This window comes from Trichoplusia ni, chromosome 1, assembly GCF_003590095.1.
Source record: "Trichoplusia ni isolate ovarian cell line Hi5 chromosome 1, tn1, whole genome shotgun sequence".
Classification (NCBI taxonomy): domain Eukaryota; kingdom Metazoa; phylum Arthropoda; class Insecta; order Lepidoptera; family Noctuidae; genus Trichoplusia; species Trichoplusia ni.
Genome location: NC_039478.1, coordinates 16728729 through 16754611, shown reverse-complemented (window position 1 = coordinate 16754611; position 25883 = coordinate 16728729). Strand labels below are relative to the sequence as shown.

At 36.5% G+C, this 25883-nt stretch overlaps 1 protein-coding gene across 2 annotated transcripts in view; it reads left to right on the top strand.

The window, feature by feature from the left end:
• Window positions 1-25883, top strand: part of LOC113497368 (protein N-terminal asparagine amidohydrolase) — a 71353-nt gene that overhangs the window by 7641 nt on the left and 37829 nt on the right. The window contains exon 2 of one of the 2 annotated variants that reach the window (XM_026876921.1): window positions 8104-8135. The gene's annotated coding sequence lies outside the window, so the exon portion shown is untranslated. Of the gene's footprint in view, window positions 1-8103; window positions 8136-23792; window positions 24431-25883 lie in introns of those variants that run through there. The other variant, XM_026876928.1, reaches the window with a different exon arrangement.

Genomic DNA, 25883 nt, shown 5'->3' with positions numbered 1-25883 from the left:
TCAAATCCGACACTTCTCAGTATTAGCCTGTGTATTTACTTTTTGTAATCTAAAACTGGGCAGTTCCGCTTGATTTCTCACTGTTAAGAATTATATGGTGTTCCTCGTAACTTTACCAACAGTAAGAAATATTATTTCTCGTGTTTGACAAGTGTTACTGTTTCTGGTAGTTCATCACAGGCAAAAATAACCTACATTTTTTGACAGTTGCCAATGACCTTATATTTTTCACAGTCACAGTGTGCACCCGCGCAACCACCATTCTAGCTCAAAGGCGTAAACTTTCCGTCTTAAAATTTTACGGAAATATCTATCAATGTCCCACTAGCCCTCACAGGCAAAGACATTCATTCCATTCTTCCAATGCAACCTCTATTGCATTATCTAGGTTTTGCTAAAGTATCTAGTACCTCCCATCAGACAGATACACCAGGTTTTGGCGAAAAAATAGTCCGTGAGAAAATCGTAGAGTACAAAAAGCCAAAGTCCACGTTATAAACGTACGTGCACCCTTCAGTCGTGTGTGCCCGTTAGATAGATGCACGCCCGCGACTTGCTTCACTAGACGACGATTTAATTAACGTATTGTGTGCCCGCCGCTATTAACTGCGGTTCTTAGACGGTTAAGGTGCAGCCTGTTTTTGGTACTTTGTTTTAAGATTACAATGTAAACTTTGGTGTACTCGTATTTATTTAGGAGAGACTTTTTTACAATGAATTTTCAGAACTAACTGAGATGGTCGTCGAATTTTAGGTTTAAACTGGCAAAAATCATTTATTAAAATGCACTATAATCTAATTACTTTCATTGGAGCATTTCAGCAACAGAAGCTTTAAAACAAATATTTTTAAGTAGGGCTTAGCAATACACGTATAGTACTCGAAATTGGTCTCTAAACTAAACCACGTAAGTACCTCTCGAACATTATGAAGTTTTATTGATACAACTTTAAAAAACTTACCCTTAACAGCGGGCCCTCGATAAGGGATTATGCACCATTATTATGCAGAGCTCTAAGGTTTCGGGAACTCAAGTTCTCGTCAATTAAGGTATCGGTACGGCCCATCTTCCATCCATAGAGGCCGAGCCTGGTCTAAACCTAGCACAATGGCTACGAATAATGAGACAACCAGTAAACGTTACTTAAATGGTTTTCGGTAGATGAAAAGCTTAACATAACTTAATGGGTATTAAATAAGTTGAATTGTTGCCATACAGGGTGATCTGGGTTAGGTGGAGACAGTTGCCATGGTTAACCTTTCTTTTATGGGCTTTGTACGTAAATAAGTGAACAATACAGGGAAATGTGATGCAGGAATGCGTCTTCGGTAATGCCAGATGCCTACAATCGAAATTTAGAAATAAGAGATTCCAAAAAATATATTTTTTATTTTTTAACTGAAAAGGAGCAAATAATCAAAATGTTAAAAAAAAATTCGAAAGCAATTAGTTCAATTTGCGCTCATTTCCGTAGTATCCACCAGTAAGGAAAGCTGTTCTTGTTTGATCGTTATTATTTTATCTAGCTGTGCAAAGACTGGGAAATCTATAATAGATAAACCGATCTCAATAGTTAAAGGCTCCTGCTTCAATGATAGGTTACCGTGCCATCAGATACTTACAATTAGTTTATCGCCGGCCGTTTTCTCTCGGTTGACATTTATGTCCAGGCCCATTGGTACTCTATTGATATATGCTTAATAACGGGAGAAACCTTAGTGTATTCTTAAAGTAGGCTCCGTATAACTAATTTTCTTAGCTTCAGTATTTATGTGATTGGCAGCGTTATTGATATACGGTTGGTTTCAGTTTTCAACTGTGGAATATGTATACGGAATATACGGATACAATATATCAAAACTTTCTTCAGTTACTTTAATTGATTTAGGAAAAGAAATGATATGGGTAGAGGCCACAATTCAAAATTCATTTAGTAATTGAAAGTTGTTGAACTTTTAACTCTTCTTACAAACGTAGAGAGTGTGTTGACATTAGAATCGAATTCTAAGATAGTCGTGAGCAGTAGCTCCACGGGGCTCTCTCCATTAAGATCTCAAACGGATGTCGACAAGCCATGTCCCAACGTCTGAGGCGCGGTTTATAAGCAAAGCATTACCGGTGGAAAATCAATTGAGCCTCGCGTCGGTATGCACAGGGAAAGTGAACTGGGCTGAGATGATTCTAAACCGAGATTAGATTCTATTACCGATACTCACGAACGTGCGCGAAAAGGGCATTAAATATTCATAAAATATACTGAAATAGCAGAAGTAATTAACGAGAGAGAAGAGCTTTATTAAGTGTTTAAAAGACTATTTGTGAATTGCGGTTAGGCAGCAACAACGGACGGCGACGACATAAATTTCGTATGGCATTACGTCTATAAATGACGGCGCATAAATTTCAAACGTAAGCCATTTCAATTTCGCCAGCGATTAAAACCATTGAAATTTTCATAGTGTCCGAGGAATGTTTGCTTACCGTTTTATACGGCGTGTTCTCACGAGTGGCGCGCCTGTTTAAACGTTCTGCGCAGACGACACGGATTTTAATCGCTACACAACGTCATTGGTGATTTATCGAGCGATGTTGGCTAGAGGCTTGGATTTTAATGCTGTGCGGCGAGGACACGCCGGATACTTGTGACTATCGGACTTGCTTTGAGAATTTTAGATTTACAAATGTATTTTTGCACGGATAAGGATTAGATTGTTACTTTCTCGACGGGTTTATTTGCAACCGGTTGCTTGAGCTTCTATGCAACTCGGTTTGTGATTCAAACAGGCCTTACTGTTTTCTTATTCTCAATATCGAGATACACATCTATTATGAAAATTTTAAGTATCTAGTGCAATCACCGAAAACAAATAAAAAATAAGACATTTTCTTGTGGTTTAGGTAAATGGCACTTTAGTTACCTTAGCTATTACAGATCTAATGGTTCTAGGTGTGGGTTTCCAAAATGTCATTTCTACGGAAAAAAAACCAGTAAAAAATTCTCTAAAACTCTTTTTAAATAAATTAATAGTCTATGTTTAAATATATAGCTAGCTTACAACGATGGTCACATTTCATTTGTTTCCGGCTGAGAAGATGTCAATCTGAATATTCTCAACGTCCACAACAATAGGTACAGTACTAACACAATTTGACAGTACATATAATTGTAAACAATTATCCTTACATTTCTCACGGGCTGCACTTGTCTGCGACAGACGTGGGCTGTGCCGGCACGCCTCCACGACCCGTATCTTGTCCGACTGTCAACTCGGAATCATACAGACAGACCTATTGCAGAACATTGTTATGGGCTCTTGTGAGTGTTTTGCAAGGATTGAAAACGAGAATTTTCTTAAAACAAACAAAGATTACGGGTGAGTAGAGGAGATGAAAGAGGTTTTAATAAAGGACGAGGGAGATATCCAATATCGTATAAGATTTAAAATACAAATCGTTGCTAAAAATTTGGCTGACTGACAAAAGAAAATTCGTTCCATCCAAACATGAGAGCATATTGGTTACATGTTGCTTTTACATCATTTTCATGAAAACTAATAACCAAATATTGCCAACAAATTATCAAATTTATTGCATCTAAGACAAACAAAAATTATGTATACTTTAGTCGTAAGTACAGTTAAGCCTTAAAAGGCAAACGAAATCTTAAATGACTGGAATAAGTACTTCGGTTTAGTTGATCACCAAAAATAAAAAGTGTGACTAATATAATGCGTCATTTGCTTTCATTGTGTGCCCAGGTTCATTACCGGATATTCAAGGGCTATTATTAAATATGTTAACAAACTATTATATTATAACTCATTAACACCTTGCCTTTCAAATACCGAAGCAAACCTTTTAAGGTACAGTTGCTACAAAATGAAAATGCATTGATTTCGTATCTATTATACCGTGGTGGCTTTGCGGCTCTGCGCCATCGATCCCAATACCCAAGTACCAATGTGATTTTCAAAATTTATACGTGTCTTTTCTTAAATATTCTAAGACGCTGACTGACTAAATGTGTAGGAAATCATCGTGAGGAAACCTGGATTCCAAATATTGAAAACTGAAATTGCCAACCCGCAGTGAGCTAACGTAGTGATCAATGCTCAAACCTTCCCTATACAGGAAGAATCCTATGCTCAGCAGTGGGACGTATATAGGCTGGTACTGTCTGGTAGCATTATAAGGGTTACGATACCAACTTAATTGTAGCGCTTTTAGTTGAATTTATGGTACTATAACATAAATATTATAGATTATAGCTCGCAAACGTCACATATTGTGGCACTAAAATGTTTACTGCTACATTTAATTAACATTGCCAACGCGTTCGCATTTGAATAATAATAAAACTTGAACATTTATATGCACACCCTTAGTTTTACTGTTATTGTAGAATTTATGCCTGGATCTGTATTAAATGTTTTCCAGGTCGATTTCAAGTCTAGATCCAGATTATCTTTTATATCAGTTTTATTAAGAACTAGAAAGGTAACTGTTTTCTTTACTTCATAATGTTTAGGAATATGGTTTTCTTGGTGTTCCTAAATCTATGACAAAAATTTGATATGTGACATTTTTTTAAGACCTTAATTTTTACCTTAAGTTATTCCAAGATAAGGTATAAATGTTCTCAAAATTGCTACAAGAATGTTTTTCATAGATGTGGGCAACACTAAAATTATTTACAATCTAATATTTCATTCATTAGGTTGAAGTACATTCCTGTCCGCGGTACATGAAGCATGCACATAAATTCTAGCATTCCGCATTCCGTTCCGATACTGTACAGCTTCACGTACGATCAAGACGTTTTTAGGCGACCGTCATTACACGTTGTTAGGCCCGCGGGTGTGTTCCTTAATCCATCAAATTACAAGCCGGCCATCATCTTAATATCCCCCGCCCCTCAACCAGGCTTTCAATAAACCAGTACCGCATTGATAGGCCGTAATTATAGTACGCTCGATGCGCTCACATAAACTTGCTTGCAGCGAATTTGTGCTGTAATTCGGCCTCCTCAGTTTGTATTGTGCGATTGCTTAGATCCACCCGATACAATGCATGTTTGTTTTTATTAATGCTCGGTGTTCCTTACAGACCCGAGGCTATTTTATATGCGTATTTATTCTAGCGTTTAACATTAACGATTACTTTAAAAACAACTAAACAGAGGTATTGTGACAGAAATCAACAAAAACACGAACGCAGCTGCATTTCAATGACATACTCATTTGCATACAAAGTTTGTTTTTAAGAATTCAAATGTAAATGTTAATTATGTAAATGGATTCGATATCCTTCCTTTTAAATTTAAAATAATGTTGCCTAGAAAGGAAATATACCGTAAATTTGTCATTAAATCGACCTCCGAAAATGGTAGCCGAAGCAATTTTGATTTCTAATCATAAACCAATGAGTATATTAATGTTCAAACTTGATTGATTACAGTCGGCGCTAAGCACAAAATAATTGTAGGTATTACAAATAATACACTCGAAATGCGGCGAGCTTCATCTGATTATTAAAACATGGATGCCCGTTTGATAAATGTTGTATCTCTAATTGGGTTAAGATAAATGATTGTGTGCTTAGGAATTATCATTAATATTATTTACACTGTGTTCTTAAAGAAGAACAAAGCAATGTTTATTGGTCGTAGGCATTTTTCTCATCGCTTAGCTGGATGTTCTAGTGAAGGATCAAACGTCGCGTTGCAGCAAATTGTTTTAGCGACACATCAAGGTTTTTACTGGCGGCAGGGCACTTAGTTATCGCCATGAGCTCTACAAATCGTACCGGGCTTTCACCGGTAAATGTCCTATGAAATTGCCATCGTGAGTCCCGCTCTGACCATAAAGCAGGCGGGAACGCGACGCGTTTATGATCCAGTAATAATGTGCTAAGACAATGCTTCGTATGTTCACATAACGCGATTCGTCTCGACACATTTATTAAATAAAATTTTCTGCAAACCACTGTCAGTCGACTATTTCGAAAGGTACTCAAGGTAGACGTTAATTTGGTTTATAAGCCTGAGGCTACGTGAGAGGCGTCGATGTATGTCGTTAGAAGCAGATGCAAATTTGTAGAGGTTGCAATTTAAATTTTGCGCAAAAGTGATACCTCGAGTTCGTGAGCTGAGCTTTCCGTACTCGTAAGAGAATTTTACAAGGTAGATTAACATCGTAAGAAGATGCATACCGGATCAACTGTAAATATTTCAAACCACAAACAAGTTATGGAAGACTTACGGTTGTTGGGGCTATTTGATTTAATGTTACTTGAGTGTTATTCGTTTAAATGGAGGCATACATACACTTTTGAATCAGTCCTACTGACAAACTACTGTTCCAAATAGGAGGAATAATTCAGTCGTTTCTGAAATTGTTCGTAGTATAGCCTCGGGTAGGAACGGTACTCTGCTGCGTGACCGTGCCGCTGGCTTCTCCTAAATTAATACTCGATTGTGTTGCACTGGCCACATTGTCTCGGTGAGGTGGCGTGACAGCCTGTCGTTACATTGGAACACTTTCTAGTCGTGTTGTACACTGATTTAAGTGGAATTTGTTACACAAATAGATCCTCCGCGTTGACTCCCCCACTAAGTCAGTCTCAAGCTTTTAAATTAAGTCTTCAGCAAACTGTGATTCTTCTTTATTGTGTCCGCGGGTTTTTTGCTCGGCCACATTCCGCTGATGTTCGCATGTTACCATCTCTATACGCGTTGCAAGATCAATAATTTCCTATTATCGTTCAACAGCACCATAGGCGTATATTGCGCTACTGGATATCTTATTACTGAATATCTTTTCCAGTAATACCAGTACTATTTATTAGATTGAGTCGTGAGACCGAGGAGCGCGGTAGCAAAGCGGTTGAATAAAATAAATAAATAGAAAATGAATATTATCCCAGCCCTCAGGCACTTCAGTAAAGCAACGGTGTATTTGGTTCGCTACCGGCTTCAATTTCGTCTTATATTACGCCAGAGTATGATTTATGCATCCATGCGTTTATGTTCATATGCATCGAATTTCACAATAACACCGAGTGTGTTCATACTGTTCATTATGTTCGTGGACTAGGGATTTATGATATCACGTCAGGTAAGTCAGTTATCTCCATCCATTCTTGGACAAATTAGGTCTAAAGATATCAATAAGCCTGACATACATATTTATATCCATCATCAATATTATTCTTGTTTATTTGCAGGGCATTGCTAACGATTGATTAAATTGCATCCGCAACCTGCGCGCGCGCATATACTTACCTTGTTTATTGCTCTATTACACAACCATTATTTATGGCTCGATTGCTTTGCTATAAGCTATTGGAATGTCGTTTTTTCCATGCAATTAAACTGCTAAAATGACATGCCTCTATTCAAGTTGTTGGTGTTCGTTACGTGACAAGTAAAATATTGTTATCTAATTTGCTTTAAGGCGGATTACGTTATAAGGTAAAATTTAAATAAATGCTCGTCTTTAGTCAAATTGATTTTCGATTTGCCTTACTCGAATATAATATACCGTCTTATAACATTAACTTTTTTATGCCGGCTATAAATTGAAGTCTCAACAAACACGTAAATAAGAAGATGATCTCATGAAATGCTTCCTCTTAAGTGTTGCCTAGTTTCTTGAACGCTGTTGACTTATAAAATACTTTATGATGGTAACAAATATCGCCAGTTTTATGTCAGGGATGTGCCGTGTTGCCTCTCTGTTTCTTTAGTCTCAGCCAAGTTTACGATGGTAATTTAGGGCTGTTTAATCTAAAATCCATGTAAATTGCCTTTATAATTTGTCATCACAATTTATTAGAGCCCTTGTGAGTTTATGGATCGAAATACCTGGGATGCGTTTCCAATCTCGTGTAGAAATTAGTGTTCGCCGATCACGTTTTAATGTAGTCTCGTTATTGTTGTAAGGTATTTGCATAGAGATTAGTTTGGAGATTGCTTCCTGTAATATGTTAGCGTGTGCCTCTATTGGAATTTTATATCGTTACTTTCATACAGGTACGTCGTGATCGATAGTGTTATGAGGTGGACTGAATTGATTAAAAACATCGTTATTGTTTTGTTTCAGACTGATTGAAATTGCTACGTAATGTTTTACCGGTATGTACGTTTTAATTTTCTTTTTATTTACCAGAGTGTGGCCTTACTTGCTTATTAAAAGCGGTGTTGTTTATTTTGTGGATTATTTTATTGTTGTCATTAATGAATATTAATTTCCATCAAACTGATGGTGTGTTTTATTACTTTTATTGATCTGTATTTACTGTAGTACTATAAACGATATGCATAATTTATATGTAGGCTATAAAATGTATACTGATTGTGATACTTAAAAACGAATTACTCGTTCTTCGGTTCTAATTGTTCTTGTTCAAGATAAATATAATTCTGTTTTACTTTAGCTTGTACTGTATGAGTCACACACAGCTGTCCCATTTCTTCGTCACGATCTAAGCCATTCCTTCCAGTCATATTGATACCGATATTACTAACATTTAAAGTTAAATGTTATTAAATGTTTTGTTTTTTTCTAAGAAACTTTTTTTTACAAAAGGGTGCGAAATTAAACAATGCTTGCACTTGTCAGCAGATTCTAGCTGGAAGTCGTTCTATTATATTAAAAATTGTGTGAAGAAAAAAAAAGGGAAAACCGTTTTCAAATGATTAAGATTCTTAATTGACTTTTCATCCTGTAGAACTTGACACCGGAACTATATTGCCTAATGACATAAAGTAGAAAAACTGTGGTCTTGCTGAATTGAGGCCTAGGTCAATGAAACAAAATAGTACCTACAAGTTTTAAAAACATAGTAAGGCAACATCTGATTCAATTCTTCAAGCACTTGATCCTACGTGGTATATCGGAACCATGTAGCATCGTTGTCTCCGGCTTACATTCCCGTGCAACATTCAGTTGCACGGATCGTGCGGCACGCCTGCATAATGTGCTCTCGCGCATCCAAGACCTATTTTTTGCTGTACCAGGAGTGAATTTTAAATCGAACATGTCTTTATAAGAGCCGAGTTTCCATTTCTTGTGTCTGAAGCCCTACTATAAGGTCTATGAATCTATGAGTGATTACGACGTCATGATCTCATAATTCAAGTTGTTTTTCTTTGATTGGAAGTAGGGTGCGATTTAACGCTTGTCATGTTGTACGTGAAATTTTGAGTCGACTTTTGACAGTACGGGATCATCAATCATATCTTTGGACGGTTTATTTTGCAGTTGATGTATTAGACAAATACTAAGGTCAAGTTCAATTAGATAAGTATTCTTTCGAAAATAATTATACTGTCATATTGGTGTTTATGTCACTTAAAATATATTTCGTGTTGTACTTAATTAGATTGAACGACAGGTCTCGTCGTTCTTAACTCTACACACGTTTTAGTGTATAAAACTAGAGCATTGGTTTCTACATAAGGCTCTAGTAGTTGTACACTAATTACTGCGGTTACTATGTCGTTACTAATGTTTCGCACAACAAACAACGTCGAACGATAGTAAGGGCAGGCTCTCGGTGTATGTAACGGTAGCGGCTAATACAATAATGTATAGACGCGGCTTTGTTTTAGAAATTGAGTGGTTGTGGGGTCGTGACGACGATGCGCTTCTTTCCATCTGCTTATGCCTTACGAGACCTTTGCGTATTGCAGAGGTGAATTGTGTTTGGTCTTGCGGTTTCACGTACGATGGATTTCCGACGTTGAGCAATATACCAAGTACGTACCTAAAAATGTCTAGTTAAATTCAACGAATAAGTTTTAACTCAATAAATATTATATTTGACGACTTAGATGAATTGCCGCGATTAACACTTTTGTATAAGTCACGAAGTAGTAAATTGTACGAAACCCTTTAATAAAATACGGTGTATGTCAGTTTATTGTCCCGTTTTCCTAACCTTTATTAATGAGATGCATTTAAAACAATAAAGATAATTGTATAATTCTCTCAAAACTGGTGTTTAAACGTGAGATTTATTCCCGTTTTCAATATCACAAACACAAATGGATATTGTTTATTTCTTGTCTTTGGTTCTACGTTAGCCCCGGCTCCGCCCGCCGGACACACCCCTGAGGTATCTAGTCGGTTATCTACCAGTGCGATATTATGAACAGAATTAATCTTTTTACAAAGAATCTTACGAACTGGAAGGGACACTAAATAAATACTGGAAATACCCAGCAATTTTTGATAGACTTTCAAACATTGTTACAATCAACGTAGCAGGTTTGTATATTTTTGTTTTCTATAAATTTTAGCATATCTAGTAGAAAAAATAATACAAATATTTCAACTCTTCGTAACCAGACGACTCCAATTAATACTAGAGGAATAGGTTCTAATTGAATCTCAATATTATTTGTAATGGGCCAGTGGGAAAATTTGTACTGTAGATTTGTTATTAAGATTAGGAATGAGGTATTATTTTTGAGATACGACTGTATTTATTGCTTAGATGCTGTTCATTTAAGTGGTTTGCGTATAAGTCTCGTGTCCGCGTGGCCGCGTGGTTTACTTGTGTTTCACTCTTGGATTTGGATGTAATTCATTTTGTGAAGAAATTGTAGAAGGGACTTGCAACCTCATTTGTGAATTGAAAAATGATTGATATAGGTTTCGACTGGCCTGTTGGTCTAGTGGTTAGCGGCCCTGACAGCTATACCGGAGGTCGTGGGTTCGATTCCCACCCAGGGCAAATGTTTGTGTAATGACCACGATCATTTGTTCTGTGTCTGGGTGTAAATTATTTATATTATGTATGTATAATATACAAGTATGTTTATCAGTTGTCTTGTACATATAACACAAGCTCTGCTTATTTGACAAAAAAATTGGTTGTGATGAAAAAGTGGGTTTTTACTCAATTAGAAATTTGATGTTCAATTGACTTTATTTACCCAATATTCTTTCTTTAGTTCCCAAAGAGCACCCACAGTATACTAAGTTATCAAGACACTAGTTAGTATTAAATTTCCAGCTAATTGCATAAAATAAATATAAATTACAAGCACACGTTATTATAGTATACAAGTTTGTCGCCATATTGAAATAGGAGAGGATTCAAAGACGAATGTCGGCCATTTGTACCGGTCAGTCGGACCCTCGCAGACGCTGTACTATGCTCCGTTTGATATCGCCTTATTTACCGGCGTTCCAGTTATATGTATAGTGCCAGTACAATATGACTTTAAAAATGTTTTATGTTTCAATTGTCGCTTAAAGTTGCAGCGTGTAGTCTAGTGATGTAATAAATACTTATTTTGATTTATAATAGTAAATTATTGAATTAAATTTGTCTTAGCTTATTGATGAATTGTTTTTTAAGGAAAACAGTAATTTTATTTTATTACAATATATTGCTTGATATGCTGGATAGGTTAGACTACGTTAAATAAAGTGGTGAACTCATAAATACAAGTTGTTGTGGAACCTACTGAATGCACAAAAACCAGTCACTGTATCAAAAACCATGCTTATTGGATTAATAATCTAAACAGTACTCTCGTTGATAGCTAAGATACTTTAAATAAAAGCTTATTTCAATAAAATTCGATTGCCTTATCTCTAACCGAATTAAGCCATTTATGAAGTGATCTCTAGACGAATTCAAATTGAGAGTGGGCAGTAATTATATGCGATTAAATGAGGCATCGCTTACGAAACACACAAGGCACGTCTTGTCAACCAAGTTTATGGAAAAAATTGCTAATTATATTGTTAATACAACTAGTAAAAATGTACATTCCTAACTTACTACTCATTTTAAATCCAGTAATTTTTATTTTTTACTAGCTTTTCGCCCGCGGCTTGGCCGTCGTCGAGGTCGGTTATATCGCGTTTCCAAGAGAACTCTTTAAAAGTCCGGGATAAAAACTATCCTATGTGCTTTCTCAAGGTCAACTCTTATTTTAATGAACGGATTTTAATGAAATTTGGTACAGAGGTACCAAATTTCATTAAAATCCGTTCAGTGGTTTAGACGTGAAAGCGTAACAGACAGAGTTACTTTCGCATTTATAATATTAGTAGGAAAATGATTATTAAGCAAGACCCAATTCTTAAACTTCATATAATGTTCCTTTGCATTTGGTGCATTATTAATATCTCATATACAAACACGAACTCTGCTACTAACCACATAACAAGTATAAGTTAGTAATAATTAACATAACTCCTCCATCAAGATTTAAATAAGAAAATTTCTCAAAAGCTCGTTAGCTAATCAAAGATTACAACAAACACGAAAATGTAACGAGATTTGAAAGCCGATTAATAACTAAGTTTGTTCATAGGAAACGTAATCAACTCATTATGAATTCTTAATGGATGGACTTAAAGAATTAACTGTTAACACCTTATAAATAATTATGAGGCTCGACTTTGGTTTGTGGAGTTGTAATAGTTATTAATGAGTTTACCGATTGCTCTAGTTAATCTGCTTGGAGAGACGTGACCCTTCAAATCTTCGGGAACCACTAAGACGCTCTAAATAAACTTGGACAAGTACAACCGCATATCAATAGAACAGAAGTTAAACAATTAAATGTACAAATAAAAACATTTTTGCTCGAAACACTTGTAAATATTGTCATGTAATTTAATATGTTATATCGTATCTCCCGACCGATGCTATCTCTCCCTGATCAGCGACATTAAAGTAAAACTCGACACACCATTACTGTTTTAATAAAATAATACCATAATACACGGGTAATATATTTTCTCTTCTACTTAATTGGAGCCCTAAAGTATAAATTCTCAATAGGTGAATAGATAAATCGTGACATACCCATATATTGCGGCGTTTAGTGCTTCGTATTATTAGATAAAAAGGTGTCTGCGCAAACTGTAAGAGATGGCGACCAGTATTGTACAGACCTACATTAAACACTCCTTTTTCATCTAGTCAAGATACTCTACTCATAATTAAATAAATAATTTTGACATGCCCATCAGTTCGTCAAATAAAGACTCGTTTGGCTTCTGCGTTCTGTTTACTTTATTCAGTGTAACCGTGTCCTCCACACTAATCTACCGTGTTTCTCCTAAAACTTAGACCGTGACCAGTGTCCGGGCGGTCCACAACGGCTAATCGGTTTAAGTAATGTTCATTAATTAAGGTCCCCGCCCGTCGGATTACCGACCCGGCACTGTCCACTTGCGAACAACAATATTTTGTCAACCGCCCGCATCAGTTATCTGACTGTCTTGTCTCGTTATTGAACAAAACTAGGATATTAATCGTAATTATTGTAAAACGGATTATTTTACCGTTCTTTATTATGATTAACAGAAGCATTTTCTACTTTAAAATTATGGATATACAAATGAAGTCTTACGTTTTTCCATCACAGAAGCCTCCGTCGGTACGTGTAGATAGATGGCCCCTATTTGTTTCAGCTGATTGGGCCGCTCAAGGGATGTATCTTCCATGATTGTTTTCCGCGAACCCTTCCAAGAATAAATGAAAACTATCGAACATTTCTAGAGATAGCCAATCAAACATCTGATAAATGTGTCCAATATATCAGCTACGAGTAAACTCTTATATTTAAAAAATCGAGAAAACTCAACCAGTCAATGTCAAATGGCTAATTATAAAATATTTGGTGCCTTACCAGCAACGGTTTATATCTCATATTACGACTAACAATGTGGGTAATATTTTAAACAGTTTTTGCAATATTTTTCCCTGAGTCGGTTCATTTGTTTCCCTGAGTGGCGCGTCTAGGATTTATTTTACAAGCAACATTATCTCGTCCCTTCAAAGTGACTAACATCCTACACACGATATGTTCTTATTAATGGTCGCTTGGCGCCTTATTCATATTTTACACGAGCAAACAGATTGTGTGTAATAATTGGACATGCGTCAAGCGTGTCACGGTAATGTGGTCATAAGTTAGCCGGTGGCCCCGGGCGCGTGTCATTATGCCAATCTCGACAATTGAGCCTCACCGCTTGTCCCGGCACAGCGGCGAGATGATCTATGAGCTGATATTAGAACCTGCTGGATTGGGCTCCTACTCGAATTAACTTTCCGGCTGTCTTACAATACACGCCGCAATTATGAAATTAACTGAACACTTTTTCTAGGAATTAATCTTCCGCATTGCGTGTTCACATCGTACCTACAGTGTTTTTGGAAAACACCAAAATTAGTGCTATAAATATACTAAAAGTCAGAGCATTGACACTTAACAAATGAGCTATCACATGAACAAATCATCGTGTTCATTGATACTTGTAAATATTATTAGTAATAGTGGACAGGCGTCGTGCCGTTCACACCCACCGCCGCGTCTGCGTTTGATTAAGAGCGGGCTAATGAAATTAATAACCGTGGAACACCAAGTCTAGCTAGCGCCTCCTTCGCTCTTGACAAATGACCGAGTGTAATTTCACACGGGTCCGTAATAATACAACGTCGAAGCTGGCTCTACGTGTACCCTCTGTGGGCTGACATCAATGTACTTAATTGAAATTTTAACTCTTTTGTTTCCGGGCACCGTAATATCATTAAAATTACTAGTAGTTACATCAATCTAATTCACTCACTTTTTACTTCGAAGTTGGTTTAACCTTTCGAATTAAATTACATGTTTTCTTGCAACAGCACGTAGTAAACTTCTTGGAAAATGTAGTAATCAAAACGCTCTCGGCACCAGATTTGCTGTTAGGTACTAATCAATTGTAATGGATCGTTAACCTATAAATATCTTCATGTTGCAAATTATATACAGGATACAGTTACCCAGTAAAAGTTCATGAATGGTAACAACATGATATTATAACAAGACGGTCACGATCTCTCATCAAGGACGCTACGCAGATGCACAACAAAGGCACAGGCACACTAACCTTGGTGCACCACAATTACACTCAATTCCTGAGCTGCAATTATGCTGAGTGCGCTTAAATTTCCCTTAAGCCGTGATATAGTGGTATCATAGAGCAGGGCGGTATTTATCATAGTGCACTTGCGCGGACGCGGACGGGACGCACGGAAACGAGATCGTCGGCCGGCGCGGCGCGGGCGCACCACCGATAAATCTGCCGCACTTAACTCGCAACCGGTAAATAACTATGGGATTTCCGCGTGCGAGAACGCGATGCGCCCGAGCATAAATCTATGCCCGTATTGTGATATTGTGTTGCCATTATGGGTCTCCGGGAAGGCTGGACGTCCCATAAATACACACAGTTTGCTCGGCAAAGCCTCTTGTGTCGTCTTCTCAATGGGTATCTGTGACGCGAGCCCTTTCCATATCTCAATGCCTAACACGAGACGCCGGGTGGCTTGCGTCTCTGTTAGTTTAATTCTCTTCTTGTTTATTGTAATTGAAATACGAGTTACTTTTATAAGAAATATGGGAATGCAAAATAATAGACATAATCTACATACGTTTTTGTTTCCATTGGTGAAACATTTTATGCGTTGCACTTTGCGTAAAGATCTTTGAGACTTTTGTAAATATTAAGTTAGAAATAGCCAGCGATAGAAGCTTGCAAGCCAATTCTGTCATCTAGGTTGCCTTTAGCACGTCCTAATAGGGTTGGTATGCAGCGATCGCGATCGCGCCGACGAACGAGCGATGCTACACGTGTTCTAGGCAAAATTACCATTATTATCGATCATCTCGCGCCAGCGTCTCGTAACGACCCTCAATAGGCGCGAGTCCGACTCCGCGAATCTTATCTGAGACGCAAGCGAACGCGACGCAAACAGAACGACCACGTCCCGTTACCTTCATCTTGCAATTTTCAAGCTTGTTTACTTTGCAGCGCCGATGGACGAATTTGATTAAGCTTAGTTGAAAGCACCTCGTAAACTAGGAGACCACAATGACATGCATAATTGATGTTAACACTGCTGGCTGACGATGCGACGACAATCATCCGATTTAATCGCGGACCATTCTGGGTTAACCATTATTCTTCTTAACTACAGCGATAGCCTTCCTATTACCCAGTTTAGTACTTCACAGAAAATTGAATTGTAATTGCGTTCTAAGAGAAATGTTAACGGCGCCATTCTTTCTTGATTGCACGTAGCGCCCGCGGACACTGTCTAACGCCGATGGTTATGGCAATTATTGCATATTAGCCGTATGGAATTCTGTGCTTTTGTAATTTATACTTTCATTAAATTATTGAGCGTAAGTATATTGGGTGTGTAGTGATTAATGGGGTGTGTCTGTTCGTTCGCTTTGCTCGTTCTGCGCGAATTATTGAGACCGCTTTGTTATTCTGTCAAGTTGATGCTAATTTTATTTAGTGCCCGTGAAATTGGTTGGCTCACGCTTTTTGTTCGCTGCGTTTTCAATCATAATTTGTATTGAAATGTTCAATGCATAATAACATTAGTTTTGAGGCGTGTATCTATTATCGCTTGCCTCCACGATATACGCAAATAGTCATCATTGGAGTATCGATGCAATAAAATGGTAGAAGAGTCTATTCAGTCCTGTAACGACGTTTTGCTTTTATCCTTATCTTAGTTTTCAGTATACGAATATATTGAAATTAACTATACATTTGCGGGCGTGCCATACTGATTTCTGTTAGATAACGCTGTTATCTGGAAGCCCTGATTATATTTCTTACATTTATCATAATTTCTTAATATGTAAATGATCCGTACTAACCCAGCATATGCAAAACCAATCAAGTTTACAGAAGTTATACTCGGCGTTAAATCTTTCAAGTTTCACATTCAGTGCCAAACGCCACACCTAGGCGACTATATTAATAACTCTTAACAAAACGTTTAAGGGCATGCCAGCGACTTTCGCTTGCGACATCGTCAGATAAACGCTTGTAACTGGTAAATATGTGTGAATGTCTGCGCGGGTGCCGTTTGCGATTCACAATAAAATTTGCAGTGGGAAAACTCTTTTTGCTCTGCAGTTGTTACTTCAGATTCTTACGCTTGTGTCTAAAAAATAAATGGAAAGGAATTTAGTATTGCATAGGAAGAACACGGAGTTATGTAGCTCTACAAAATTGTTGGATAATTAAAATTCAAAATTATTTGCAAGATGCAAGACGAAAATGGAAATGAAAGTTTCGGTAGAAAATAAAGCATATATTCTGGTTTGACTTAAAGCATTTAAAATATTATACATTAAAAAAATTCGCCTTTCAATCATAAGGCAGTCTACAAACAGGGCGCGAGATTGCAAGAAGAGTTAAATTACTGAAAATCCTTTGTTATTTACAAAACCAAATACCAAATACAATGCATTCTAACATAAATCGCAGTTATCACAAGCACCGAGATCCAGTTGTCCGCGGTCCCGCGATTCTCGTTACACCGCTTACACCGCACTCCGATTTCGAGTGCGAATTATTTTACACACGGCCCTCGTGTATGCGTTGACCTTTACACGACTCCCTGTAACTGAGACTTTTGTTATCGATCCCAACTAAATTGTATCTGTTGATATGTTACTATTTGTTGCGTGCGAGTTTATAACTAGCGGTCTATGCCCAAGGGTGTTAGTAGAACTCGTAAATGGTAGCAATAAGGTTTGCTAAGAACGTTTGTACTGTTTCTGCGAACACAACAAAGTATCGCAAATTAAACTGTGTAACTACATTTAATATTTCTATTATGCCGTGGGAAATGTTGTTTGTATTCAAGGTTGAGGAAAAAAAATATTTTAGAGAGTGTTTAAATTTATTTTTGGAGCTCATTGCGCTGTTTATCGTTTCAGGTGTCTCTTCTTATAATATATTAAATTAAAAGTCACGTAAACTAAGCATTCATTTTGTAAATTAGATCTGCAAGTAAATGAAATGAAAATTTATTGGTTCACATTATAAAGTCTTGATATAGGTACTTAGCATGTTTGCCAGACTTGTTTAAATAAAATTAAACGCTCGAAGAAAACTTCTTAAGCGAATGTAAACTAAATTCAATACATTAAGACTCAAGTGGTCGGTTCTACACGGGATGCACTTACCACAATGTCTGCTCATTAGAGCTGGCTTACACAAGCGGTACTCGTAAAATTAGCCCTATATCGTATACGATGGTAAGTCGACTAATCGCGGAAACTCACTAAACCAAAGATATCGTGAGAACCGAACCGCCCAAGCCCGCAGTGTGAAATGACATTTACGACGCGATCTCAAACGGCATTTGTATAATTAGATCGTAATTCTATTCCTTAACTCGTTACTAGATTCCGTGCACAACACTATGTGTTAGTGTTACCTACATAATGTTCTGTAAATGTCACTGAAGCTTTTACATTGATTTTCGATCGTTAGGGCTGCGTCCCCGTTTCGCTAGACTGATTAAGTTTACGCGTCTGTTCAGAAATAATGCTGGAAAATGAAAACATGTAGCAATTACTATATTTCACTGGGCGAGTCTTCGGCGTAGATATGCTTGTACCGATGTGAAATTATAGGGAATTCTAAAAGCTTATTGTTGTAATTGTTTTAGGAACAACCATTTGTTTCTAAATAACGTTTATTTCGAGTAATGCGTACGTATTGTTGTGTGATTACAATAAATCGCCTGGTTCAAATCGACTTTAGATTTTGTGTTTTACTAAGAAGTTTTCAGCTGTATTAAACCTACTTTGATTTGGCTAAAATACATAGTGAAAATTTAACTATTCTGTGATCGTCGAAAACATCGAATTATTAATTTATTAAGCTTTGATCATATGATAGAAATAAAATAGCAAAATTATACCAACAAAATAAAATATTTTCTCATGTTTATGTAGAGATACTAAACCACTTGTGTGCGCTCTATCTTTATCAGCGAATTTGAATACATCTCCAATTTCCCAATCCTAGGCAGTAATATAAGTGGAGTCTACAAATAATAACACGTGACCTTTTGTAAATCAGCTCACATTTACCATTTCGTTAGACAAGCGCCTGATAAACTTTGCGAGCGTCAATTATGTTGACATTTAATTTGTCTTCAACCAGTTATTAGTCGTCCAAGGTCGGGTAAACTCATCTAATTCGCGTTTGAACGTGTTTTTGTTATCAAAGTAAATAAGGAAATAATTAATCATGCAACTAGTAATTGTCTGCATTGAACCCACTTACCGAGATGGCTAGATATAGCGTTATTAGTGATTTTATGGTGTACTTAAGTTAGATTTACTTCTTCCTGATGGTTTTATCCAATATATCAGTTTTAATACATCGTTTAAATTTATTGTTGTCTATATATTTATTGTCTTTAGCTATTATAGGTGATTTATGTGCTCATTAATTATTTCTCAACTTAACATTATACTGACGTCTAACTTTGAATTTATGGCTTTTCGCTTTCAGAATTTTCAGGGTATGTTTTCGAAATGCATGCAATGCATTTGTTATTGTGTCAGTAAGTTCTAAGCTGAATTGGCTCTTAGTCTTAAAATGTTGAGAATAGTTCTATGTTCGTTTTATGCGCGTACGCAACATGGTCGAGTCCAAGCGTGCCGGGTGGATCCTCTAGCCGTAAAACCTCGCTGCAGCTTCGCTCGATAACTTTCTCATAACCCCGATGGGTGCTGATAAAAACCTATTGGTGTCAGCTACTCAGATTGTGGCGGGCGTACCTGAAAGCGCATGTACACCACCTATCTCACCGACACGGGCCATGGGCTAAGCAAACACTATGCTCGTGTGGTGCAAGTTGAGAAATACACGCGAAGGTTTTACCTTGCCAATTTATGAAGTCTCCACCCTTTAGGTGTAAGAATAAATGAACTTGTTTGTTATGTATCGACTAGATTATTTACTCAAATGTGTGACGAATATTGAGAATTTATTTGACGAAATTTGTGTTGCGAAAAATGGCACTTCAAATTCTATAATTGACTTGGTATCGTGGAAGAAGTTATAGATAAGTTTTTATAGACTTACAATATCACGGTTCATATGCGAAGCCACAAAAACAAATACTCCAATTGGCGAACAATCCCTTGGATCAAAAGTATGATGATGATACACAATCCGTTTCGATCGTCGCCTACTGTTCACATTTGCGCCGTCGCCAGCTTACCTTTCACCGTCGAGAGATATTGTCCATGCAGCCGCGATCCCTACGCCTCATTACCATATACTGCGCCCGTGACAGCATCGCAATTAACTATCTGTTTATTGTTGTTGAATTATAAACGGCGTTGCGTGATACTACTTCTGGGTACGGCCGGTCTCTCACTGCGAATGGGCGCGCACGCGCTTTCATTTCAATATATTATACCGATGTAATTGTGCACCACATAGACGCGGATGGAACTCGAAAGTTAAGAAATCCATAATAGTTATGCGATGCTTATCTTTATATCTTCTTGAGAGCGTCCCCGTGTCAAGTGCACTATCTAATAAAATTGTTTTCGTATTGTATTCAAAGAGAAATATGAGAAAAGGCAAGCACGTAAGCTGATTACCTTAATAATAAAGTTATTCAAGTTGAATTATGTCATGTTATTTTAAAATAATTTGTACACGACACCGAATTTGGAAATGGATTTTTCAAACATCTATTAGTTGTTGGAGAGTGTTATTTAATAATCGAAATATATATTTCATGACTTTTATATCAAGAATAGGTCTGCCATGTAGGGCGGGGTCAATGATTATGTTTGAATGTTGAACATACAATAACTTTTAGGAGTTATCAATCAATGTAGTCTCGCCACGCCTGGGCTGTGCGGTGTGCACGGTACTGCACCTGCGCGATGCGTTGGCGTAGTCGGTCATTGCCTGCGCAAACAGCTGGATTTTATTTTGAATATCCTGTAAAAAGAAGATATTTTGTTAGTATAAAATAATTTCTTTGCAATAAGTGTTGTACAGTGAAGATCTTAAAAGCTATGTAGTTCAACAACACAAAAGAAGTTAATTTAATCTTTATACAAGTATATTTATCTTTGTATAAATCAATAAGCAAATAAAAAGTATAATCAATACTTAATTGAGATCAATGTTGATATTCAGTTATAATTAACTGTTCCATTGCAAAGATAAACGCAAAGTATTCTTAATCAAAAAATCGTGTGCATTCTGCATAATCCTTAACAGTCATGACCATCTATCTTAGTGACGTTCAGATGCAAATAATTATTAGTACCAATAATCACAGTGAAAACGAAATAATTATTAGTTAATCGAAGTGAAATCGATGGCGATAATTTGTGAACACGATGTGATTTATAGATTGTATAATTTGCAGGTTTAGTATTCTGGTATTGATCGTAAATAATTTTTATTGGCGTTCTGAAATGGCTCGTCGCTGTGTTTGTATGATAAATGTGTGCGTCTATTGAATGGTTTCTTATTACAAGTAATCTTGTGTAAGTACATTGTAGATACTTGTGCACAAAGGAGTATTACGAAAATCCTAGTTCTCATCATTTGTAATTTATAAAATTGTTAGCATTACACTGGTATGTATTACTGCCGAGTCTTATTTGTTACTCCGTCCTTCTTAAATAAATATTTCGTAGCAAATGTCAATATAGTTTACATTGTTTGTGCCGTTATTGTCTCAGGCTCCCTCGGCGTTATTTCGAAACAATAAGATTTAATGTCTGTACAATTGTTGGTATTTAAATCATCGGATCAGCTGATTATTTACGTTCAACCTTTCACGATTACCTACGTGTGATTATAATGTATGTTTAGAAGCTTAATAGCTGTCGTCTTTATATCTCTGCGGTGTTCGTTTTAAACTTGACGTTTAAAGAAGGAAATTGTAGAGTTTATGTAATGCTAGCTGCTACTTCTTCTTCTACTTCACCCGCCTGGAAGTTGGTTATAGCTACTAAAGAAGTGCAAGGTGTTAGCTAACTCCATACAAAATTTCTTAGAAATCGGTCCAGGGTTTGAAGTGGTAACAGACATACACGCATTTTGAAAGTTGAAAGTTGTTTTTTTTTTCATATTGCTCTTTAATTACTGTCTTCACATTATTGCACTCTTTAGAAGCACTAGTTGAAGTAAAAAAAAAACATTTATTTTTACACTGATGACTGATGTCAATAATAATATTTGTACTATTAATAGCTGCCTTTGCCCCAAACCTCAACTGGTTTTCGTGGTACGTGACTATTAATATGCAGCGTGCATCGTTACACATCTATTTTAAATGTCACTTGAATTACTATCTAGTCGTTTATCATCAGTAGTGCTTCATTGGCTTATTATTTAGTTTAGTTTTAATACTTTGTGATCCTAGTATTTGACATTTAGAAGGTAGTCGAGCCATCGAAAATTAGGTGGAGTTAAGAGGATAACCCCGTTTTTTGATTGAGTCCTTCTTAATCTTCAGAACTTTTTCTTTATAGTCGGTCGTCCGGGAGCAAGATGGGTCGATGACATACTAAACGTCTCGGGTCGAGTCTGGATGAGGCTAGCACAGGACCGTAGAAATTGGCACGAGAAAGGGGAGGCCTATGCCCAGCGGTGGGAGAATAAAGGCTGTGGATGATGATGATGATGAGGATCTTATACCTTTTCCACATCATAAAAGAGTTAGTTTATTTTTATTGTAGAGTTACCTGATTATTAAATACTTAAATAATAAAAAGCACCCAACAACGGATCCTAATATCATATAACAATCCTAGTAAAATTCAGTTTCAATTAGTCAGTAAACATTTTATGTACAAGCTTAAGTCATATCGATTGTGTGCCATTATTTATCGATTTTTCGCTCGGAGTCTGTAAACGATTGCTCGATAATACTCGATATAGCTCTCGATACGTGTGAGTTTGAGTTATGGGTTAATTAAGCGAGGCCCGGACGACTGCGAAATTGTATTTCGCTTTCGTTGACGGTTAGCGATACTAATTATTTTTACGGAAATAATGAGGACGCTTGAACTTGTAGGTTTGTGTTGTGCTCTCGTAATGTGGGTAATGGTGTTCATCTAAATGTGTGAAGTTAGAAGAAAGTATTTATTTTTTTGTTGAGGTGGGTGACTGTATTTCGAATTGAAAACTGAGAGTGAAGTAATGTAAGGTCAATGAAAAACTTTAAATTAGAAAAAAAATAATAGTCAATAAATTGGATATTTTTATGAGGAATAAAAGTTACTAAGCTTTTTTACACACAATTACAGTTGATTACTTTTCCAGTCGCATCCAGTTAGCTTTTATTGCGGCTGATGTTTTATTTTATATTTCATACATAACCTAGGCCTATCGTTAAAGTCCTGTCAAATACCACTAAGATCTTGAGTTTATATACGTAGAGTTGGCGTTAAAGGCCATCTGTTAAAGGAATCCAATTAAAATAATTCAAAATAGGGCAATTACCGGTTATAACGACTTTAATTATCATAATAATTTGAGCGCTAATTCCTAAAATGATTGTATTGCTGATGTTAAAACTGATATACGATTATTTTGGGATATACTTTAAAGGATTTTCGACCTTGTTGTCTTGGTATAAAGTGTTTGTGAGCTGTGCTGAGAATGCGGTCGTTGCATCTCGGTGGCGATAAATCTCGGCCCGCACTGACGGAAGGGATGCTTGTTATTAAGACGTCAACAAGAGTTATAGTTCACCACTGGTTTGCAATTGCAGCCTGCTAATGCCAACTTGCTGTTTACACGAACGATTTAACAACCAAAAGAAATCACACTTGAAAGTTACTGTAATTACGAATAGGTTGTTTTTGTAAGGAGGTTGTCCATTTATAAGGTTGGTTTATTCTTTTTGCTTCAATTTGATCTGTTTTAATTTTGTTTTGCTTTCTTGTTTTGGATCTCTTTAGCGCTGGTCCGGTATAACTAATTAACTAAATGTCTGGAGTATGAAAGGTGTGATTGTACACAAATAGGAACGTCATTATACCAAGTAATGACAATAATGCTACATATAATTACAGCCCGTCAAAACTGAAATGAAATAATGTAATCACTATTGGTTTATCTTTAAAACTTTATCTCAGCTGCCATCGAAGTGTCAGCGGCGCTTGACACCGAGCTCTTGAGAACGGAACTGTCAAGACATTTATAATTAATGAACGTTCAAGTGTATTACACTTTCGCCTTCGAATAAACAATTAAACAATACTCGGACAATTGGGTTCCATACGTGACAGTGAGGCGTGTTCGTATCCAAGTGTTAACATGCGCATATATCATGGTTCGAGTTGATACACCTGCGAAGCCACGCCCACTACGCCTCGGGCCCCGCACCCCTCCCGCACCCCGGTCTTTCGCCTCACCATCATCAAGATACCATTCCACGTTGAGACGTCATCGAGTGCGCACGGTTGACTCATTTATCGCATCTCTCATGTTTTTACGTACGGTGTTTATGAACTGAGTGCTGTGTGAATAACTTTGGGTGTTTTCGTTTTTGTCCCGCTCCACTTGGTGTCGAAGATATATTTTGTCAGAAGAAATTGTAAGTTTTTGTTGACTTTACCTATAATATTTAATCGTGGTTTTTTGTTGATTTAATTTTTTGCTCCTTCGCTCTAACGTAATAATTTACAAAACGAACATGTAACTTATCTGTCACGGCTGGCAGATAATGTGTATTCATAAAACTTCTGATATGATAACAGAAACAAATTGTTTAGACTTTTTAAAGACGCCGATAAGACTGATTGTGAAGCGTCGAGTGTCATTAACTCATTACTGATAAGACTTCAAAAGTTTATTATCAAACTTATGAAAGTATTATAAAACTTTTTACTTGTTGCTCTGAGTGGGCGGAGTTAGGGTTCACGCAAGCGTGAAATGCCGCCTTTTTGGTTTTAATAAAAAGAACTTTGACGACTTTATCCTTATCACCAACGACGTCGAAAAACTAGACTAAACTTATTCCATATAACACAATATATAGCAAATCTGAATGAACTGAACGCGTTCTGCAACTCATCATGACATTACTTGTGAGTCCAATAAAATGGAACAAAGTGATTAAACCATGATACACACGTCTTCAGCACGTTAAGTATGAAGTTAATGATTACTTGTGCAATACTCTATGATGTCCCAAATGATATCTGTGGAAACTATGACGGCGCGTACGGCGCCAGAATACATCATTGTTTATTATACAATAACAAGCCAAAACAATATGCTGGAATTCTAGAAACACTAGAAAATATGCAAATTCTTTCACTTTGAATTCGGAAGCAGTATTTAATGATTCAAATATTCATAGCCAGCGTCGAGAATTTCACTAAATCGATTTTTAAATAACGAATGAATTGATATTTTATTGCCAAATATTATGTTTTCTATAATTTTATTATGACGTCCAGGTTTTATGAGATATTTATAACGAATTGGTATTTCATTTATTTTTGGTTTGTTTTTAGCCTGTGTGGAACTTTCACAAATGTAGAGCAGATTTAGAAATAAGAATTCATAAATTACTATATTAAAGTAGGTTGTATACGTGTTAGTGTTGTATCTATAAGGAAATAAAAAAATGTCGCAATTTTGTTTATCCTTAAACCTACACATTCTCTTAATTAACTTTCATATCTTATGTAAATTAATATTCAATCAAAGTACAGTGTATAAACAATTTAATTACATCAATAAATCGTTTATGTGCCATAATGCGTAGGTATGGACTACCTCTATAGATACCGTGTCATCAAATATAAATTATCAATGTACATCATACTTATTACATAGTAATTATAATTAAATATGCAAAAGCCAAAGATACTTAAATGATAATTAATAGAGAACTGAGATCGAACGTTTCGCTACCAATAATTAAATCGTAAAACATGTAATTGCTATCGTAGTGATAGCAGTGTGTAATATGATGGGTCTAGAATTACTTTTAAAGATTGCATTGTCAGCGTACATGACTCCTTACGTCATCTAAACGT